We start from the raw sequence: 16,700 nt of genomic DNA, 5'->3' as shown, positions 1-16,700 counted from the left end.
ATGAACGGAAAGTAGTTATGTCTTCTTTGTTCTCTAATGGTTAAGAAGCAGCACATAAAGGCAGTGTAGTGAAAAGAAATGAGAGATGTGGCGCTGTAGGCTAAGCACTGGACTGCAGACTTCAAGGTCTGTGCTTCAAATTCATCAGCTGCACCTCAGAAATCCTATACAGGGTTGCTATGAGTCGAAATGGACTCAACCACACTTAACAACACAACAGCAGCAGAATGGGAGGTGGCTGCTACTGACAGTTGGAAGGTTCTAAAAGATGTTGTTTCCAACTAACATGGATAAAGAAGAGAGGCGTGGTAATCTACTTCTGAAAATCAAGTGACAGCTGATCCTAGAGATGATGCAGGATGCGGTAGCATTTTGTCCTGTTGGGCCTGAGATGCCACGAGTTGGGGATTTGCTTGGTAGCAGCTGTCAACAGCAGATCACAAAAGAGTTTGTCTTGGCAAAGGAGGACAAGGAACAACATATAAAGGGAGAAATACAAAGAAGACAGAAATTAAGGCTCAAATAACAGGGGCAAAAGAAGCTGTGAGAACACAGAGGAGAAAGCAATTCATTCCAACTTGGTGATCTTACACACTTCCTCAAGGGCATGGCATTTAAGCTGGGCTAATAGGAATGGCGCTGTTATCAGTGGGTCTGGTCCCAGCATGGATATGCGATGCTTTTTGTTTGTGCAGGGCTTAGCATGGTGCTGCATCCAAAATATGTTTACCAATACATTAAAGAATAACTATGAATCTGCAAATACCTTACAGCATGGATGAACCTGGAGGTCATTATGCTGAATGAAATAAGTCAGTCACAAAGGGACAAATATTGTATAGTACCATATTGAGAAAAGTTAAAAAAAAAAAGCGTTTCTCATTGAAAAAGACATTTTTTGAAGGCTACGAAGGGTGAAGGGAGGAGAGCGAATGGTGGGTCACTGGCTAGAGGGTACACATATATTAACTTAGGATAAGGGATAAATATATATATTTTTAATAATAAAACACATATTTACCAACTAAATTAATATGACAGGCTTGTTTATGAAACCACACATAGTCCAATGGGAAAGGGATGCCATGCAAAGGGAATTTTTGTTGTTGTTAATATTGTGATACTGTATTTTGAATTCACTTCCTCATCTTTTATTTGGAACCTGGAAATACAAGGCTGTGCTGAGACATCTGTTTTGGTGTCAGGCATTGTCCAAGTCACGTTGGGTTGTTGTTTCTTGTTACTGTTTGAGTCTCCAAATAACTCTTTTATAGGAAATCTGCCTCATTCCTTCTAGCGTAGTGATGGGTGTGCACACCCTAGCTGTCTTCCTAGACCATAAGCTCCGGGGAAACAGATGCTTCCCCTTCACATTATCTGAATGACCCCACACCATACACTCATTCATGTTTATTAAAGGGATGACTAAGTCAACAAAGGGAGTAAAAGAGAGAAACAGCTCTAGTTTTCACTTGTTATTGTTAGCTGCATTTGACTCTAATCCAACTCATAATAACCTGATGTATAACAGAACACAACGATGTCCAGTCCTGTAGCATCTTCATGATCTTTGGTATGTTGTGTTTATTGTTGAGACTCTTGTGTTAGTGTCTTCTAACCTAGGGGACTCATCTCTCAGCAGTGTATTGGAGAATATTTTGCTGTGATCCACAGGGCTTTCATTGGCTTGAGTGCCTGGAAGATGCAAATGGTTAGTGAGCTTGGTTACTTGGAAGAAAGAGCACCTGATAATCTACGAGGATGTTTCAAAAAGTTCAAGGAAAAAAGAGAATGAAAAGATAATGTAATTTTTCTGCAAACTTTTTGATGTTCCTTTATACTTCTGCAAAATCAGTGTTGAAAAAATTAACTTGGAGAGAAAGTTCTACTCTGATACATACGGGATTGCTGTGAATTGGAGTCCATTTGATGGCAGTTGGTTTTAACTGGTTAATTTTGGGAAGTTGATTGCCAGACTTTCTTCCTAATCTGTGTTAGTCTGGAAGCACCACTGAAACCTGCCCACCATCGGTGACCCTGCTGGTGTTCGAAATATGAGTGACACAGATTCCAGCATCATAACAACACACCATAGTATGACAAACAGACCTACAGGTGCTGATACTGCTAGGCAGAAAACATCTAACAGTGGGGACCAGAGGGACTGGTGTTTACACTGAAGGAATTTAATAGTTGTGAGTGATGAGGAATAGCAAGTACACAGGGAAATATGTAAGGCTCACCTGACACTAACCTCATCTAAGCAATGAAAACAAGCCAATAAGAACTCTTAGCAATATCTTACAAGGCAGGACATTGACAGGCAAATGTCAATGAGGACTATGCTAATGATGTGACTGATTAGTATCCAAGCTACCCTTGGATGAGGCCTGCTATTGGCTGGAACCTTCCATACATGACCTCTTTTTATTGTGCCAACCTTGTGATGTGTTATTTATCCATCTTGTAAGAGAGGAAGTTACTTAGAGACTGAGTAACCTGCCTCAGTTCATTAACTCATGGAAGTAGCTGAGTTGGGATTAGAACTAGCATCTGTCTGACTCCAAAGCCCAGGTCTCCCCCACTATGGGAAAAGCTGTCTCTCACAGCGTGGAGTCTGGGCAGAAACTGTTAAAAATGTTCAAGACTGAGATGAGTAAAACCTCTTGGACACATTTCTTGAAGACACTTGTCCAAGGGGCCCCAAAGGGGCCCAAGAAATACTGGCTACTGTACTGAAGGTTATTAGGAAAAATAAACAACGGCATCCAAAAAATGTCATTGTGCTCACAGCAAAGCTTGAAGAGGAATGATTATGAACACGATGTTCATATCAACACTCAAGGGATGAAGACTTGTAAAAACACCTGCCCCGGCATGTGTCTTGTCAGCCTACAGCCTCAGAAGCACCGTATATTATTAAAAATAGTTCTGAAGCCCACAGTAAATAAACCTTAATGCCACTTAGCTTCCTTTTAGGTCACTCAGGCTAACACATTACCAAAAGGAAACTTGCCAATTTGTTAAAAAATGTATAACAGACATTTACCCTCAGACGTTTTAAAACCAGAGATATTTGTACTTGCTATAGAATAATGTCTGCTAGGGATACTTTTTTTTCCTCTCCCCCAATCAGGGGAATCAAATTTCTTGTGCTACCAGCCTCATGCCATATCATTTTTAAAGGCGAGTCATAAAACAGAACATGTTTTTTTTTCTCTCTCAATTGCAGCATCAAGGAGGGAAACTTTATTAGGGGAAAGTAATGCAGTTTGAAAGAGTTCTGTAAACTGCAAATCTGTTTAGGGCATTTAATCTTGGACTTTTAAGGCAACCATGTCTTTCTTTGCAAATAAATACATGGCTCTACAATTCACATGTGGGCCAGGAAGAGCATGAATGTGGGTGGTTAGGATGTATTGACCTCATGGTGGAAAATCTGGGGAGGGAAAGGTGGGACTACAATTCACCTCCTCTTGTAATCTAAGGAGCTCTTGTATTATGTTGTTGATGTTGTTAAGTGCCGTCGTGCTGATTCTGACCCATAGCGACCCTATATATGGTTTTTGAGGAGTGGTTGGTGGGTTTGAACCGCCGACCTTGTGGTTCAAACTGACTTTGCAGTCCAGTGCATTAATCCACAGCGCCACACCAGTGGGTTACAAATTGGGCTGCTAACTGAAAGCTCAGCAGTTTGAATCTACTGCATAGGAGAAAGGCAAGGCTCTCTGCTCCTATGAAGATTCACAGCCTCCAAAGCCGTATACAGGTCACTCTGAGTTGGAATTGATGCCACAGCATACCATCACACCACCATCTCCTATAACTAACAAAGCAGCAGAAATGAGAACAGAGAAGGTAACATTAACCAGATAAAGACACCCGCTTGCGGCTCCTGTATGCAGCTGAAGTAGGCATGGAAACTAAGTTTGCATGAGACCTACTTTTTGCTTAAAAATCTCCCTCCTGTCTAGCTTTTTGACCTCATTTCAGATTAGTAACAACTAGCCTGGTGATTTCCAAATGATTAATGATTATAACGTCTTCTTCCCCCACCCACCAAAAATAACCACCCACTTAAAAAGTCCCCAATGATTACAGAAGTTATAAATGTTTGATGATAGAAAATGAGGAAAGGAGGAAAGCAAGAAGTCATGGTCTTATCACCTAGGAAAAACAACTGTGCTGATTTTCTTGCATTTTTTTGTTGTTATTGTGTATATTAAAAAAATAACTGCAACCATATTGTATATACAAAATGCTATCTGATGATTTAAAAAATCTGTTTTTGGGGTTATGAAGTAATACTTGTGCTTTCAGAAAACTTGAAAGTTAAAAAACTATAAAGAAACACAAGTTAATAGAATTTCACTATTCAGAGATGTATGCTGGTTTTTTGTTTGATTGCATTATCTATCATATAGTCTTTTCTGTGTATTTTCTTAATATATTTGTTTCAAGGTTTAAAATTCATAAATGTAGGGACATTTAAAACTGTGAAGTAGAAGACTTAAAACAAAGAGGGCCCGCAGCCGATGGTACTTGCTATAGACTCATTTATTTTTTTTTAATTTAGTCTTTACCAATTAAAAACAAAGCAGAACTTCCACTCAGGTCACTTAATATGAGTTTCAAAATTGCACAAAATCATTACTTGAGTTTTTTGGCAATGAAAATGTCTATTATGCTGTTCTATATTGTTATATGAAAAAGAAAAAAAAAAAAAAAACTTTAGTAATGTTCCCAGCACAACAATTTAGGCATATAAATCGTTTAGCTCTTATTAAAGCAAGTGCTAGAACAGAATAAGATAGATTATTTTAAGTGGTAATCAAATATGACAAAAGCTTTTATTTGAGCTCTAGGATAAATAACAAGACTTAAGAAACATTTTTTTTTTTTTTTTTTTTGGTATTACAATGACATAGAAAGCAGGACCAAGTGTACCTGCACTTGGATGTGGAATACAGGTGTAACCCATCTGGAAAAACAAAATCCAACAGACTTTCCTAAGTTTGAGTAAATTAGGAACAGATACTACACTACAAAGGAATTCTGGTAGAATAGTGGTTACGAATCCGGCTGCGAACTACAAGGTCAGTAGTTCAAAACTAGCAGCTGTTCAGTGGGAGAAAGATGAGGCATCTGCTCCCGTAAAGATTTACAGCCTCGGAAACCCAGTACAGGGTCACTATGAGTCGGAACCGACTCCACGGCACACAGCCACCACCAGCCACTACACCACAAGTGACCATTTTAGAACTCTTCAATTGTATTCTCACTTATCATCAAAAAGAACATTATAAGATCTATCTTGAGTACAGAAGCCCTGGTAGTGAAGTGGGCTACTAACCACCAGGTCAGCAGTTTGAATCTACCAGCCATTTCATGGGAGAAAGATGAGGCTTTTTGTTCCCATGAAGATTTACCACCTCAGAAATCCTATACTGGGCTGCTATGAGTCGGAACTGGCTCGACAGCACAAAACCACCACCACCACCATCTTGAAGTACAATGCTGCCTTTGATAGGATAATATCCATATGCCTACAAGGAAAATCAGTTAACACCACTGTTATTCAAATTTATGTGCCAACCACTAAAACCAGTAATTATAAAACTGAAGAATTCTACCAACTTAAGTCTGAAGTTGACCAAACATGTAATCAAGATGCAGGATATTTGGTGTTGATTGGAATGTGGAAGTTAGAAACAAAGAGGAAAAATCAGCAGTTGGAAAATGTGATAAAAATAATGCTGGAGATTATATGATAGAATTTTGCAAGACCAATGACTAATTCATTGTCTTTTTTAACAACATAAAGGTGACTATGCACATCAACCTCACCTATGGAATACACAGAAATAAAATTGACTACATCTGTGGGAAGAGATGATGAAGAAGCTCAGTATCATGAGCCTAAACAGCTAACTGTGGAATAGATCATCAATTGCTCTGATGCAAGCTCAGGCTGAAGCTGAAGAAAATTAAAACAAGTCCATGAGAGCCAAAATATGACCTTGAGTGTATACCACCTAAGGAGCTCTGGTAGCATAGTGGTTACGAATCGGGCTATAAACCACAAGGTCTGCAGTTTGAAACTCCCAGCTGTTCCACGGGAAAAAGATGAGACTTTCTGCTTCCATAAAGATTTACAGCCTCAAAAACCCTGTGCAAGGTCACTGTGAGTCAGAACTGACTCAATGGCACATAACCACCACCACCATATACCACCTGAATTTCAAGATCACCTCAAGAACAGATTTGATGTATGAGATACTAATGCCTTAAGACATGAAGAGTTGTAGGATGACATAAAGAACACCATACATGAAAACAGCAAAAGGTCATTAAAAAAACAGCAAAGAAAAGACAAAAATAGATGTCAGGACCTCTGGCAAGATGGCAGACTAGGTAGACATGTAACACGGACCCTCTACAACAAAGATATAATAGACCAAATGAAACAGATGCAGATGAAAACCCTGGAAGCCTGAACTTCAGAGAAGAAGTTAGAGAAATGGGTTAAGTGATTGCTGGGAGGAGAAGCTGTGCAGGGACAGAAAATAGAGGAAGATTGACTGGTGACCCTCCAGGCAGATTCAGCATAACCATCTTGAACTTTTGTGAGCAGCTTTGGTGACAGAAGGTGGTGGAACAGAGAATATTCGCACAGGAAATAAGATAGGTGTGATTTCTGGTGACCAGAAGTGTGGCCAGCTCCCAGTCTCATCCACCTCCAGAGTATACCCTGCTCTCTGGAAGTTTGGAATAGTGTACTTGTGAACCATGACAATCTGAGACAGGGCTGGCTATACCACTTCAGTGCCTGGATCCAGGCAGGCTTGGCACCAAGACCTCTAAAATCTGCAGAGCTACAAGACCAGTATTGGTCTATCATAAACACTCATAACTCACCACCTTGCCCTCAGCTGGCCTGTGTTCCTAATAAACATTGAAACCAGCTCCATCAAAGGCCTTCACAAACTACTTCTGCATCAAGTGCCCTGAATATAGATAACACCTAGGCCTATAGGAACTCTATCTAGGCCTAGGAACTCCATTGCCACATCCCGGTCACACCCAACTTGTGAGTTCCTTGGCTGTTAGGAGCCGCCCAGAGTTTTCTCTCTGGGTCCAACAGTGGCACTGTTTTTTTTCCTTTCTTTTTGTTGTATTCATCTGCATCCCCTTTCTTTTCCTTCTCCATTTTCCATTCACCAGAATTTTATCATTTCTATCTCTACTTTTGTTTTTTCCATTTTTCTTCTTTCTCATTTTCCCTCTTCTATTTTTTTCCTTTTGACCTTTGCTATTCTCTACTCTCTCTTTTCATTTTCCCTCTCCCTGTGTTTTTAAAGTATTATTATTTTCTCCTCTATAGCTCCATTTTCCTGTTCCTCTTTTCTAGTTATTAAGTTCTTTTTTTCTAGTTGTTGCCTGTTTTAATTTATTTTTTCTTGTTTATTATTTTCTCTTTTTATTGTTGATTCCTTGTTTGTTTACTCTGTTTTGTTTTCTTGTGTGTGCATATAGTTTCTCCATTTTCCCACCCAACAGGAGTCAGCAACCATGACCAGACAGCCCAGGCACAACCATACCCTCTGCAGCTCCTCTCACTGGGCAAGAACCAATACCAGCTCTTATGCCATCAACCGACATAAACCAAACCTACCATAAGCTGAGGTATATCAGTAGTGAATGGACAACAGTGCCCATGCTTCCACTTTTAAACTACACCCACAGGGCCTAGGATGTCCCTGTGGGTGTAGTTAAAAAAAAAAAAAATCAACATATAATCATCAATTAACTATAAATATGACAACACCATAATGTCCCTGAGACAACAATTTTAGCTCACATGAAGAAACAAGAGAGAATGGCTCAAACAAATGATCAGGATTCAGAGACAGAAAATATTTCTAAGGAAGAAAAGATAATGAAACTAACTGTAAAAGAATTTAAATAATGACATTTATCCACAAGAAATATGAATCAGGACAAGAGTAGATATATGCACATTGATGTTATTACAGCACTATTCATGATACCAAAAATATAGAGACAGCCTAAATGTGTATCAATTGAGGTATGGATAAACAAATGTTGGTACATACGCACAATGGAATACTATGAAATGTTGAAGAATACAACGAATCTGCAAAATACCACATAACATGGATGAAACTGGAGGACATTGTGTTGAGTGAAATCAGTCAATCACAAAAGGACAAATATGGCATGAGACTACCGTTGTAAAAAGTTAGGAAGCGGTTTTATTGGTAAAAGAAGCATTCTAGGAATCGAGCTGGGTGAGGGGCCCCTGGCAGAGGCCAAGTTTCAGTGGATAACATGAATTTGGCTGGGAACCAGGCACCCTGGAAGCCTGGGACCTGCTTTCTGGGCTCCTGGAATACAAGGAGGAATATGAGTTCTACCAGACGACTTATGGGGCTTTTTGACAGAGGAATCAGGAGATGATGCGTGTCAAGGGGACCAGTCAGACACACAGGACGAGGTAGACTCTGACTTTGATATCGATGAAAGGGATGAACCATTCAGTGATGAAGAAACAGAAGAGCCAAGAAGGAAACGTCAAATAGTCACCAAGGCCTATAAGGAGCCTCTCAAGAGTCTGAGATATCGAAAGGGCGGCGCTCCAGCTGCTAACTCTCAGAAGACCTGAGAAGAGAAAGCACTGCTGCCGCTAGAACTACAGGATGATGGCTCTGACAGTCGGAAGTCCAAGCATCAGTCTACAGCTGAGCATACACGACAAACATTCCTTCGGGTACAGGAAAGGCAGGGCCAGTCACGGCGGTGAAAGGGGCCCCACTAAGAGCGACCACTGACTCAAGAGATGCTGCTTAGGGAGGCCAAAATCACAGAGGAGCTCAACCTACGTTCACTGGAGAGATACGAGTGGCTTGAGGCTGACAAAAAAACAACCAACAAAACAACAACAAAAAACAGATTCACAAGAAACAGAAGTGCTCTGGGCCCATAATCGCCTACCATTCTGTGACAGGGCCACTTGTTGGGGAGCCAGGCCCTAAGGAAGAGAACGTCGACATAGAAGGACTTGATCCTATTCCCACGGCTTCTGCATTGACTCCCCATGCTGGAACTAGACCTGTCATGCCCCTCCCCGCTGCTCATGTACCTTCATCACATTCAGTGATGACTCAACTTTGGAGGAATGGTTCCCCCAGGGTCAGCCTCCAGAAGTCTCTGTTCGGGAAGTCTGCCCAGTAACCCATTGCCCAGCTTTATACAGGGACCCTGTTACAGATATACCCTACAGCTACTGCTCGAGCTTTCAAGATCATTTGTGAGGCCTACAAGAAGTACATTACTGCCCATGGACTGCTACCAACTGCCTCAGCCCTTGGCCCTGGGCCCCAAGCCTTGTGTCAAAAAATTGTCATCAAATGAAAATGTCTCTCCTTAGACGCCTCTGTACTGTTCTGTCTTGGGTCTCTCAACGTTCCCCTCCTTCCTCTTCTCTCTGCTTCTCTCTATCATCTCTGATATTTCTTTACCCAACCTTTTTTTTTTTCCCCTTAGTTCCTGCTGGTTTTATGTTTGTTTTTTAAAGCTAATAAAATTGATTATCCCTTCTGGAAAAAAGAAAAAAAGAGGCATTCTATGATAGCTACTGGGGTGGGAAAGTGAAAAATATTATGGACTAGAAGGTAGACACATGTTAAAATGATTCTTCTTGTTTTATGAAACAAAAACATGGCTTTGTCATATAAAATTGAGGATCTTGTCTATGAACCTTCACTCAATTAACAATTAATAAGCTTTTTAAAAAGACAGGAAATAAACCTATTAATTTTGGCTTACGTTTAGAAGGAAATAAACATGATACTTAGGTACTGTCAAAGGATTGACAGAAATATCTAGGAAAGTAAGAAGAACACAGAAAAAACTTTATAAGAACTCAGAAAAACACTACAGGAACAAATAGACAAAAATAAAAGCATATTTTGAAACAATATAAACACCTGCAATTAGAAATCCAAAAGACTATTCAAGGATTTCAGAAATAGACAATGTATTGACAGGACAAAGGAGTAGATTCAAAACAATGGAAGCCCAAATTAGTGAGCTTGAAGATAAATATCTCAATGCTAGTATGTTAGAAGAACAATCAGAAAAAAAGAATAAAATAATATTAAAGACTAAGAGTTATGTGGGACACCATGAAGAGAAACAACTTATAGGTAATTGGAATTCTAGAACAGGAAAACACATTGAAATCCACAGAGAAAATTGTTAAAGAATTGGTGGTAGAAATCTTCCCTAATATAATGAAAGATGAGAAGATAAGCATAAAGAGGATGAATGACCACAAACAGGATAGAATCCAAAAGAAAATCACCAAGACACATCTTAATAAAATTTTCTAAAACCAAAGACAAGAAAGAATCCTAAGATCAGTTCAAGAAAAATGAAAAGTTACTGACAAAGGAGAACCAGTAAGACTTAGTTCTGATTTCTCAATAGTACCCTTGCAGGCAAGAAGGCAGTGGGATGATATATAAAAAACTCTGAAAGAAAAAAAAAAAGTAAAACAAGAGTCATATATACAGAAATTTGTTGTTGTTGTTAAGTGCCGTCGAGTCGGTTCCGACCCATAGCGACCCTGTACAGGGTTTCCGAGGGTGTAAATCTTTACGGGAGTAGAAAGCCTCATCTTTCTCCCGCGGAGTGGCTGGTAGTTTCGAACCGCTGACCTGAAGGTTCGCAGCCCGATTCGTAACCACTACGCTACCAGAGCTCCTTATATACAGAAATACTGTCCCTCAAATATGATGGTGAAATTAGGACTTTTCCAGATAAACAGAAATTAAAAGAATTTGTAATAACCAGACCAACTTTATAAAAAATACTACAGGGTGTTCTTTGGACTGAGAACCAATGACAGCAGACAACAGCCTGAGATTAACAAACATAACAACATTACCCAGAACTCAATCCAGATAGAGAAGTATTCAAAGTAAAACAAACCTACAAGACTGAAATTTGGGAACCAGAGATAACAATGTATAATGAAGTCAACTGCAAAGCAAAAAGAGTATAGATACATAGCTTCCAAATGGCGAGTAAGTCAAGCAGATTTCAAGATAAAACAAACTATATTAAATGAGGAAAAAGTAATAAATTATTGAGTAACTTCAAAGAAAATTAATACACCTTCACATAAAAATAAAGAAGAGTAAAATCAGAAAGATTTAATAAACACTAACACAACATAAATGAAAGAAAACCCATAAAACAAAATGAACTCAGCACAGATGAACCTGGAAGACATTATCCTAAGTGAAATTGTTGCTGTTGTGTGCCGTGGAGTCAGTTCCGACTCATAGCGACCCTGTACAGGGTTTCCAAGGCTGTAAATCTTTACAGGAGCAGAAAGTCTCATTTCCCCCCCCCTCAGAACAGCTGGTTGTTTCGAACTGCTGACCCTGAGGTTAGCAGCCCAATTTGTAACCACTGCGCTACCAGAGCTCCTTTAAGTGAAAGTAGTCAACCACAAAAGGGCAAATATTGTATAAGACCACTGTTGTAAAAAGCGAGGAAGAGCTTTTCTTAATAAAAGAAACATTTTATGATGGTTACTGAAGTAGGGGAGTGAAAAATTTTTACAGACTAGAGGTTAAACACATGCTAACATGGTGATGAGGCAAAGAATTAAGCAGAAAATTTCAAAGGGCAGCATGAGAAGCTACAGACAAGTATTACAGTGGAATGTGCAAAGACCTGGAGTTAGAAAACCAAAATGGAAGAAAACTCTCAGCATTTTTCAAACTGAATGTACTGGAAAAAAAAAAATCAAGACTCAACTTGAAATACTGATGGATTCTATAGACGACAATTTGAATTATGTAGAAAACATCAAAAGAAGATGAGAAGACTAGTCACTGTACCTAAAAGAAATGGTTGATATTCAATTATTTCAAGAAATGCATATGATCAAGGACCAACGGTACTGAAGGCATTGGTGAAAAACAAGGTTTCGGGAATTGACAAAGTGCAAACTGAAATCTTTCAACACAGTGACACAGTACTGGCAGTGCTCACTCATCTATGCCAAGAAATTTGGAAGAGAGCTACCTGTCCAACTGATTGGAAGAGATCCATATTTGTGCCCATTCCAAGAGAGGTGACCCAAAAGAACATGAAAATCATCAAATAGTATAATTAATATAACATGCAAGTAAAATTTTGTTGAAGATAATTAAAAAATGGCTGCAAGAGTACACTGACAGGAAACTGCCAGAAATTCGATCTGGATTCAGAAGAGGACATGAAATGAGGAATATCATTGTTGATGTCAGATGGATCTTGGCTGATAGCAAAGAATACCAAAAAGATGTTTACTTGTGCTTTGTTGACTACGCCAAGGCTTTGGATACAACGAACTGTGGATAACATTGCAAAGAATGAGTATTCCAGAACACTTGACTGTGCTCATGAGGAGCCTGTACATAGACCAAGAGGCAGTCATTAGAACAGAACAAGAGGATACTGAATGATTTAAAATCAGTAAAGGTGTGTGCCAGGGTTATATTTATTCATTCTGTATGCTGAGCAAATAATGCAAGAAGTTGGATTATATGATAAAGGAAATGGCATCAGGTTTGAAGGGAGACTCATTAACAATCTGTGATATGCAGATGATATAACCTTGCTTACTGCAAAGAGGACTTAAAATAAGTACTGATGAAGATCAAAGACTATAGCCTTCAGTATGGATTGCACCTCAATATAAAGAAAATAAAAGTCCTCACAACTGGACATGAATGTCATGACTGATGGAGAAAATTGCTTGATTCCAGAATCCACACGCATGGAAGCAGCAGTCAAGAAATCTAGTATGTATGGCATCTGTCAAATCTGCTACAAAAGATCTCTATAAAATGTCAGTTTGAGGACTAAGGTGCACCTGACCCAAGCCAGGGTATTTTCAATTTCCTCATATGCATGTGAAAGTTGGACAATGAATAAGTAGACTGTAGAAGAATTGATACATTTGAATTATGGTGATGGAGAAGACTATTGAAAGTACCATGAAGTGCCAGAACAAACAAATCTGTCTTGGAAGATGTACAGTCAAAATACTCTTTATAAGTGAGGAAGGCATGACTTTGTCTCTCATACTTTGGATATTTTATCAGGAGGACCAGTTCCTGCACAAGAACATCAGGCTTGTCAAAGTAGGTGGTGTTGTGAGTTGTATGCCAGTGAGTTAGATGACTTATAGTGACTCACTACAGGGTTTCTGAGACTATAAATCTTTACAGGAGTAGAAAGCCTCATCTATCTCCCTCAGAGTGACTGGTGGATTTGAATTTATGGCTTTGCAGTTAGCAGCTCAGTTCATAATCCATTATGCTTCCATAATCCAAGGGTCTTTTGGTAAAGTAGAGGGCCAGTGAAAAAGAGGAAGCTCTCCAACAAGATCAATTGATGAGGTGGCAAAAATAATTGTGAGGATTTTTCATTTCAAAAATGTTTCATTCTGTTGTGCATAAGGTTGCAATAAGTCAGAACCGACTTGACGTCACCAATAACATAATATTTGGCTGGCAATTTTTCTTTAAATATTTTTATGTATCATCCATTTCTTTCTTGCCTGCATAGTTTCTGATGAAAAATCGGAGCTTAGTCTTACTGGTTCTCCTTTGTAGGTAACTTCTTTGTTTTACTGAGCAGCTCTCAGGATTCTTTCTCTGTCTTTGGTTTTGGTAAGTTTGATTATAATAGGGCTTAGTGATTTTCTTTTGAGATCTTCCCTATTTGAGATTAGTTAATTTTCTTGACTACATATCTTCTCATCTTTTATGATGTTAGGTAAGTTTTCTTCCAGCAACTCTGACAATTTTGTTTGTTTGTTTGTTTTTTATTTGGTGGAGTGTTCTCTTCTTGTTATGGAATTTCAGTTATGTGCAAGTTATTCCTCTTGATGCTTGACTGTGTCCCACATGATTCTTAAATTTTTTCACTCTTTTTTTCTGATTGTTTCCTTAGCAAGTTAGTACTGAGAGATTTGTCTTCACATTCATCAATTCATATTTTCATTGATTCAATTCTCCTCCTTCACCCTTTCACTGTATTATCGACTTCTGAAGTCTTGGTATTAATCTTCATGGTTTCTACTTTCTGTTTTTGTATTGTTTCTAATATTTCATTTATTTTGCTAATTTGTTCTTATAGTGTTTTCCTGAATTCTTCTGTGTTTCCATTTTATCTGCTCTTTTCTCAATCCATTGAAGGCACTAAATATTATTTTGAATTCTTTTCAGGTATTTCCAATACCGTTTCATCCTCAGAAATATTTCCATTTTATTTGCTCTTTTCTCAGTTTTTTCTCAATCCATTGAAGGTACCTAAATATTATTTTGAATTCTTTTAAGGTATTTCCAAAACCGTTTCTTCCTCAGAAATGTTTCCATTTTATCTGCTCTTTTCTCAGTTTTTTTCTCAATTCATTGAGAGTACCTACATATTATTTTGAATTCTTTTCAGGTATTTCCAATACTGTCTTCCTCAGAAATGTTTTCTGACCGTGTTTTGGTCACTTGTTGAGCCACTCTGTCATGTTTCTTTATGTGAGCTGAAATTGTCTGTTATCTCTGAGATATTTTATTTGTACTTAATTGATGATTGTATGTTGGCATGTTCATAAGCACTCACTACCTGTCTCCCAGTAGATGTGATAGAGAATGGAAATGTGTGCTCAGTTCTCTGTTCACTGTTTGTGTAGTTCAGTTCAGTGTGGGTCTGGTTGATGTTGGCTTGTCTGTCTCTGATCAAGTGATATAGGAGTTGGTAGAGGCCCTTGTCTAGTGGGTGGGGCTTCAGGAGGTACAGGTATGACTGTCTGCACTGTCTGCCATCAGATGGGACAAGCAAAACAAATACCAAAATAAGAACATAAACACATACACACAAAACCAAGAAAAACAAACAGCAAAATAATAATAGTTTTTAAAAACCAACAATCTGTTACAAGAAAAAAGAGTTTAATAGTTAAAAAGAAAAAAAGAAGAAAGGAAAATTAAAAAAAAGGAAGAGAAAAATAATAGGTCATCTTTATGGGTTGCTGTAGCTGCTCTGCCTAGTCTGCCATTTTGCTGGAAAACTAAAAAGAGACAAAACACAGTGAACAAACTAGGATGGGCATTGGAAGAAAAGAGGAAAAGAAAATAAAATAGTAAAGAAAAACCAAGAAAAGGAAAAAGAAAGAAGAGGGAGGGATGAAAGGAGAAACATAAGAAATGCTAGAAAAAAGGGAAAGCAGAGAGAGAAAGAATAAAAACAAGGGAGAAGAAAGAAAAAAACAAAAACAAAGACTGGAGAAAAGGAGCAGGGGTGGGACTAGGAGGAGAACGCTATGAGGGACATAAGTTGGCATCTTCTGCTAGCCAAGGAGCTCACAGGGCTGGGGGGTGGGGGGCGAGGAGGTGTGAGAGGGTGGGCACCTGGTCTTATGTGGACTTCCTGTAGACCTAGGTATTGTCTGGAATCAGGGAACCTGATCTGAAAGTAGTTTGTGCTGAATCAGATAGTGGTGGTCAGGCTCTTTGTTCCCAGAAGGAAATCTTTTGGGCTCAAGAGTAGCTGGGGGCAAGATGACTGGTTGTGGAAGGAGTTCCTGCTCACCCAGGGCTGGCCCAAGGCAGGCCATTCATCAGGCACTAGGCATTCTGGTCTGATGAGGTAGAGTTCACAGCCTGAATTCAAGAGATTGGTGCACCTGGGCCCACCTGATACACTCGGTGAGGCTCTGATCTCAGGTAGAACCAGGACTGGGCAGTGGGGGTGTCTCAGGCCTCTAGATGTATGAGGGTGGGGAATGGCCACACTTTTGGTTGCCAGGAGGGAATGGGGAAAGGGAGAAGAGCACCTTTCTTGTTGCCAGCCACCAGCATGTGGGTGTGTTGTCAGATCACTGTTTGGATCAAATGCTGCTTGTCAAATTTCAAGATGGCACATCTGGCCAGCTTGTTCACATGCCCGTCTCTTCACTCATGGCTTTTGCTCAGCTTCTTCTCTTAGTCAGTATTCATTACTCTTCTCTATCCTTTCCTCTGAAATTCAAGGTTCCAGGATTATCATCTGTGTTTGTTTCATTTGGTCTCTAGTGTGTTTGTTGTAGAGGGTCAGTGTAACTGGTCTGCTGAGTCTGCCATCTTACCTTAAGTTCTTATTCAAAAATATTTTAAATACTTATTTTCTCTGTGTCGTTCTCAATTTTATATGCAGTTAGATTCACATGTTCCTAATTGTATGACATTTAAAAACTTAATTTTGATTTATTTTTTAAATATATAAAATATGCACATGCTTTGACATTTATACTCAAAAGTGTAGAGAAGTTCCTACCCCTATCTTCTTTACCCTGTTTTCATCCCTTGTGGGCAACCTTAAATTAATATTTATTTTTCTTTAATAAAAACAAAAACTAATTTTGCATATGTGTACTTATTCCTTTGTCTTTCATTCCATAAAAGATAACAAACTCTATGTAATGTTTTATACTTGTTTTACTTACCCTCGCTTTATATTAATTCGTAGAAATCTTAATTCTTCTTGTGTATGGCTACATGATTCTTTCTGGTGTGTGAAAGGCTATTTAACCAGGCTCTTATTGACAGACATTTGGGCTTCTAGTCTTTTGCTTAAAC

The 16,700-nt window shown here is 38.9% G+C and overlaps 1 pseudogene; it reads left to right on the top strand.

Annotated features, from left to right (window-relative positions):
* LOC102826677 overlaps nucleotides 1-9,435 on the top strand; it is a 30,023-nt pseudogene extending 20,588 nt beyond the window's left edge.
* The last annotated feature ends 7,265 nt before the right edge of the window (nucleotides 9,436-16,700 follow it).

Source organism: Chrysochloris asiatica, unplaced genomic scaffold, assembly GCF_000296735.1.
Source record: "Chrysochloris asiatica unplaced genomic scaffold, ChrAsi1.0 scaffold00012, whole genome shotgun sequence".
In the NCBI taxonomy this organism is placed as follows: Eukaryota; Metazoa; Chordata; class Mammalia; order Afrosoricida; family Chrysochloridae; genus Chrysochloris; species Chrysochloris asiatica.
Note: the sequence above shows the minus strand (reverse complement) of the source record. Positions and strands in the feature narration are given on the sequence as shown.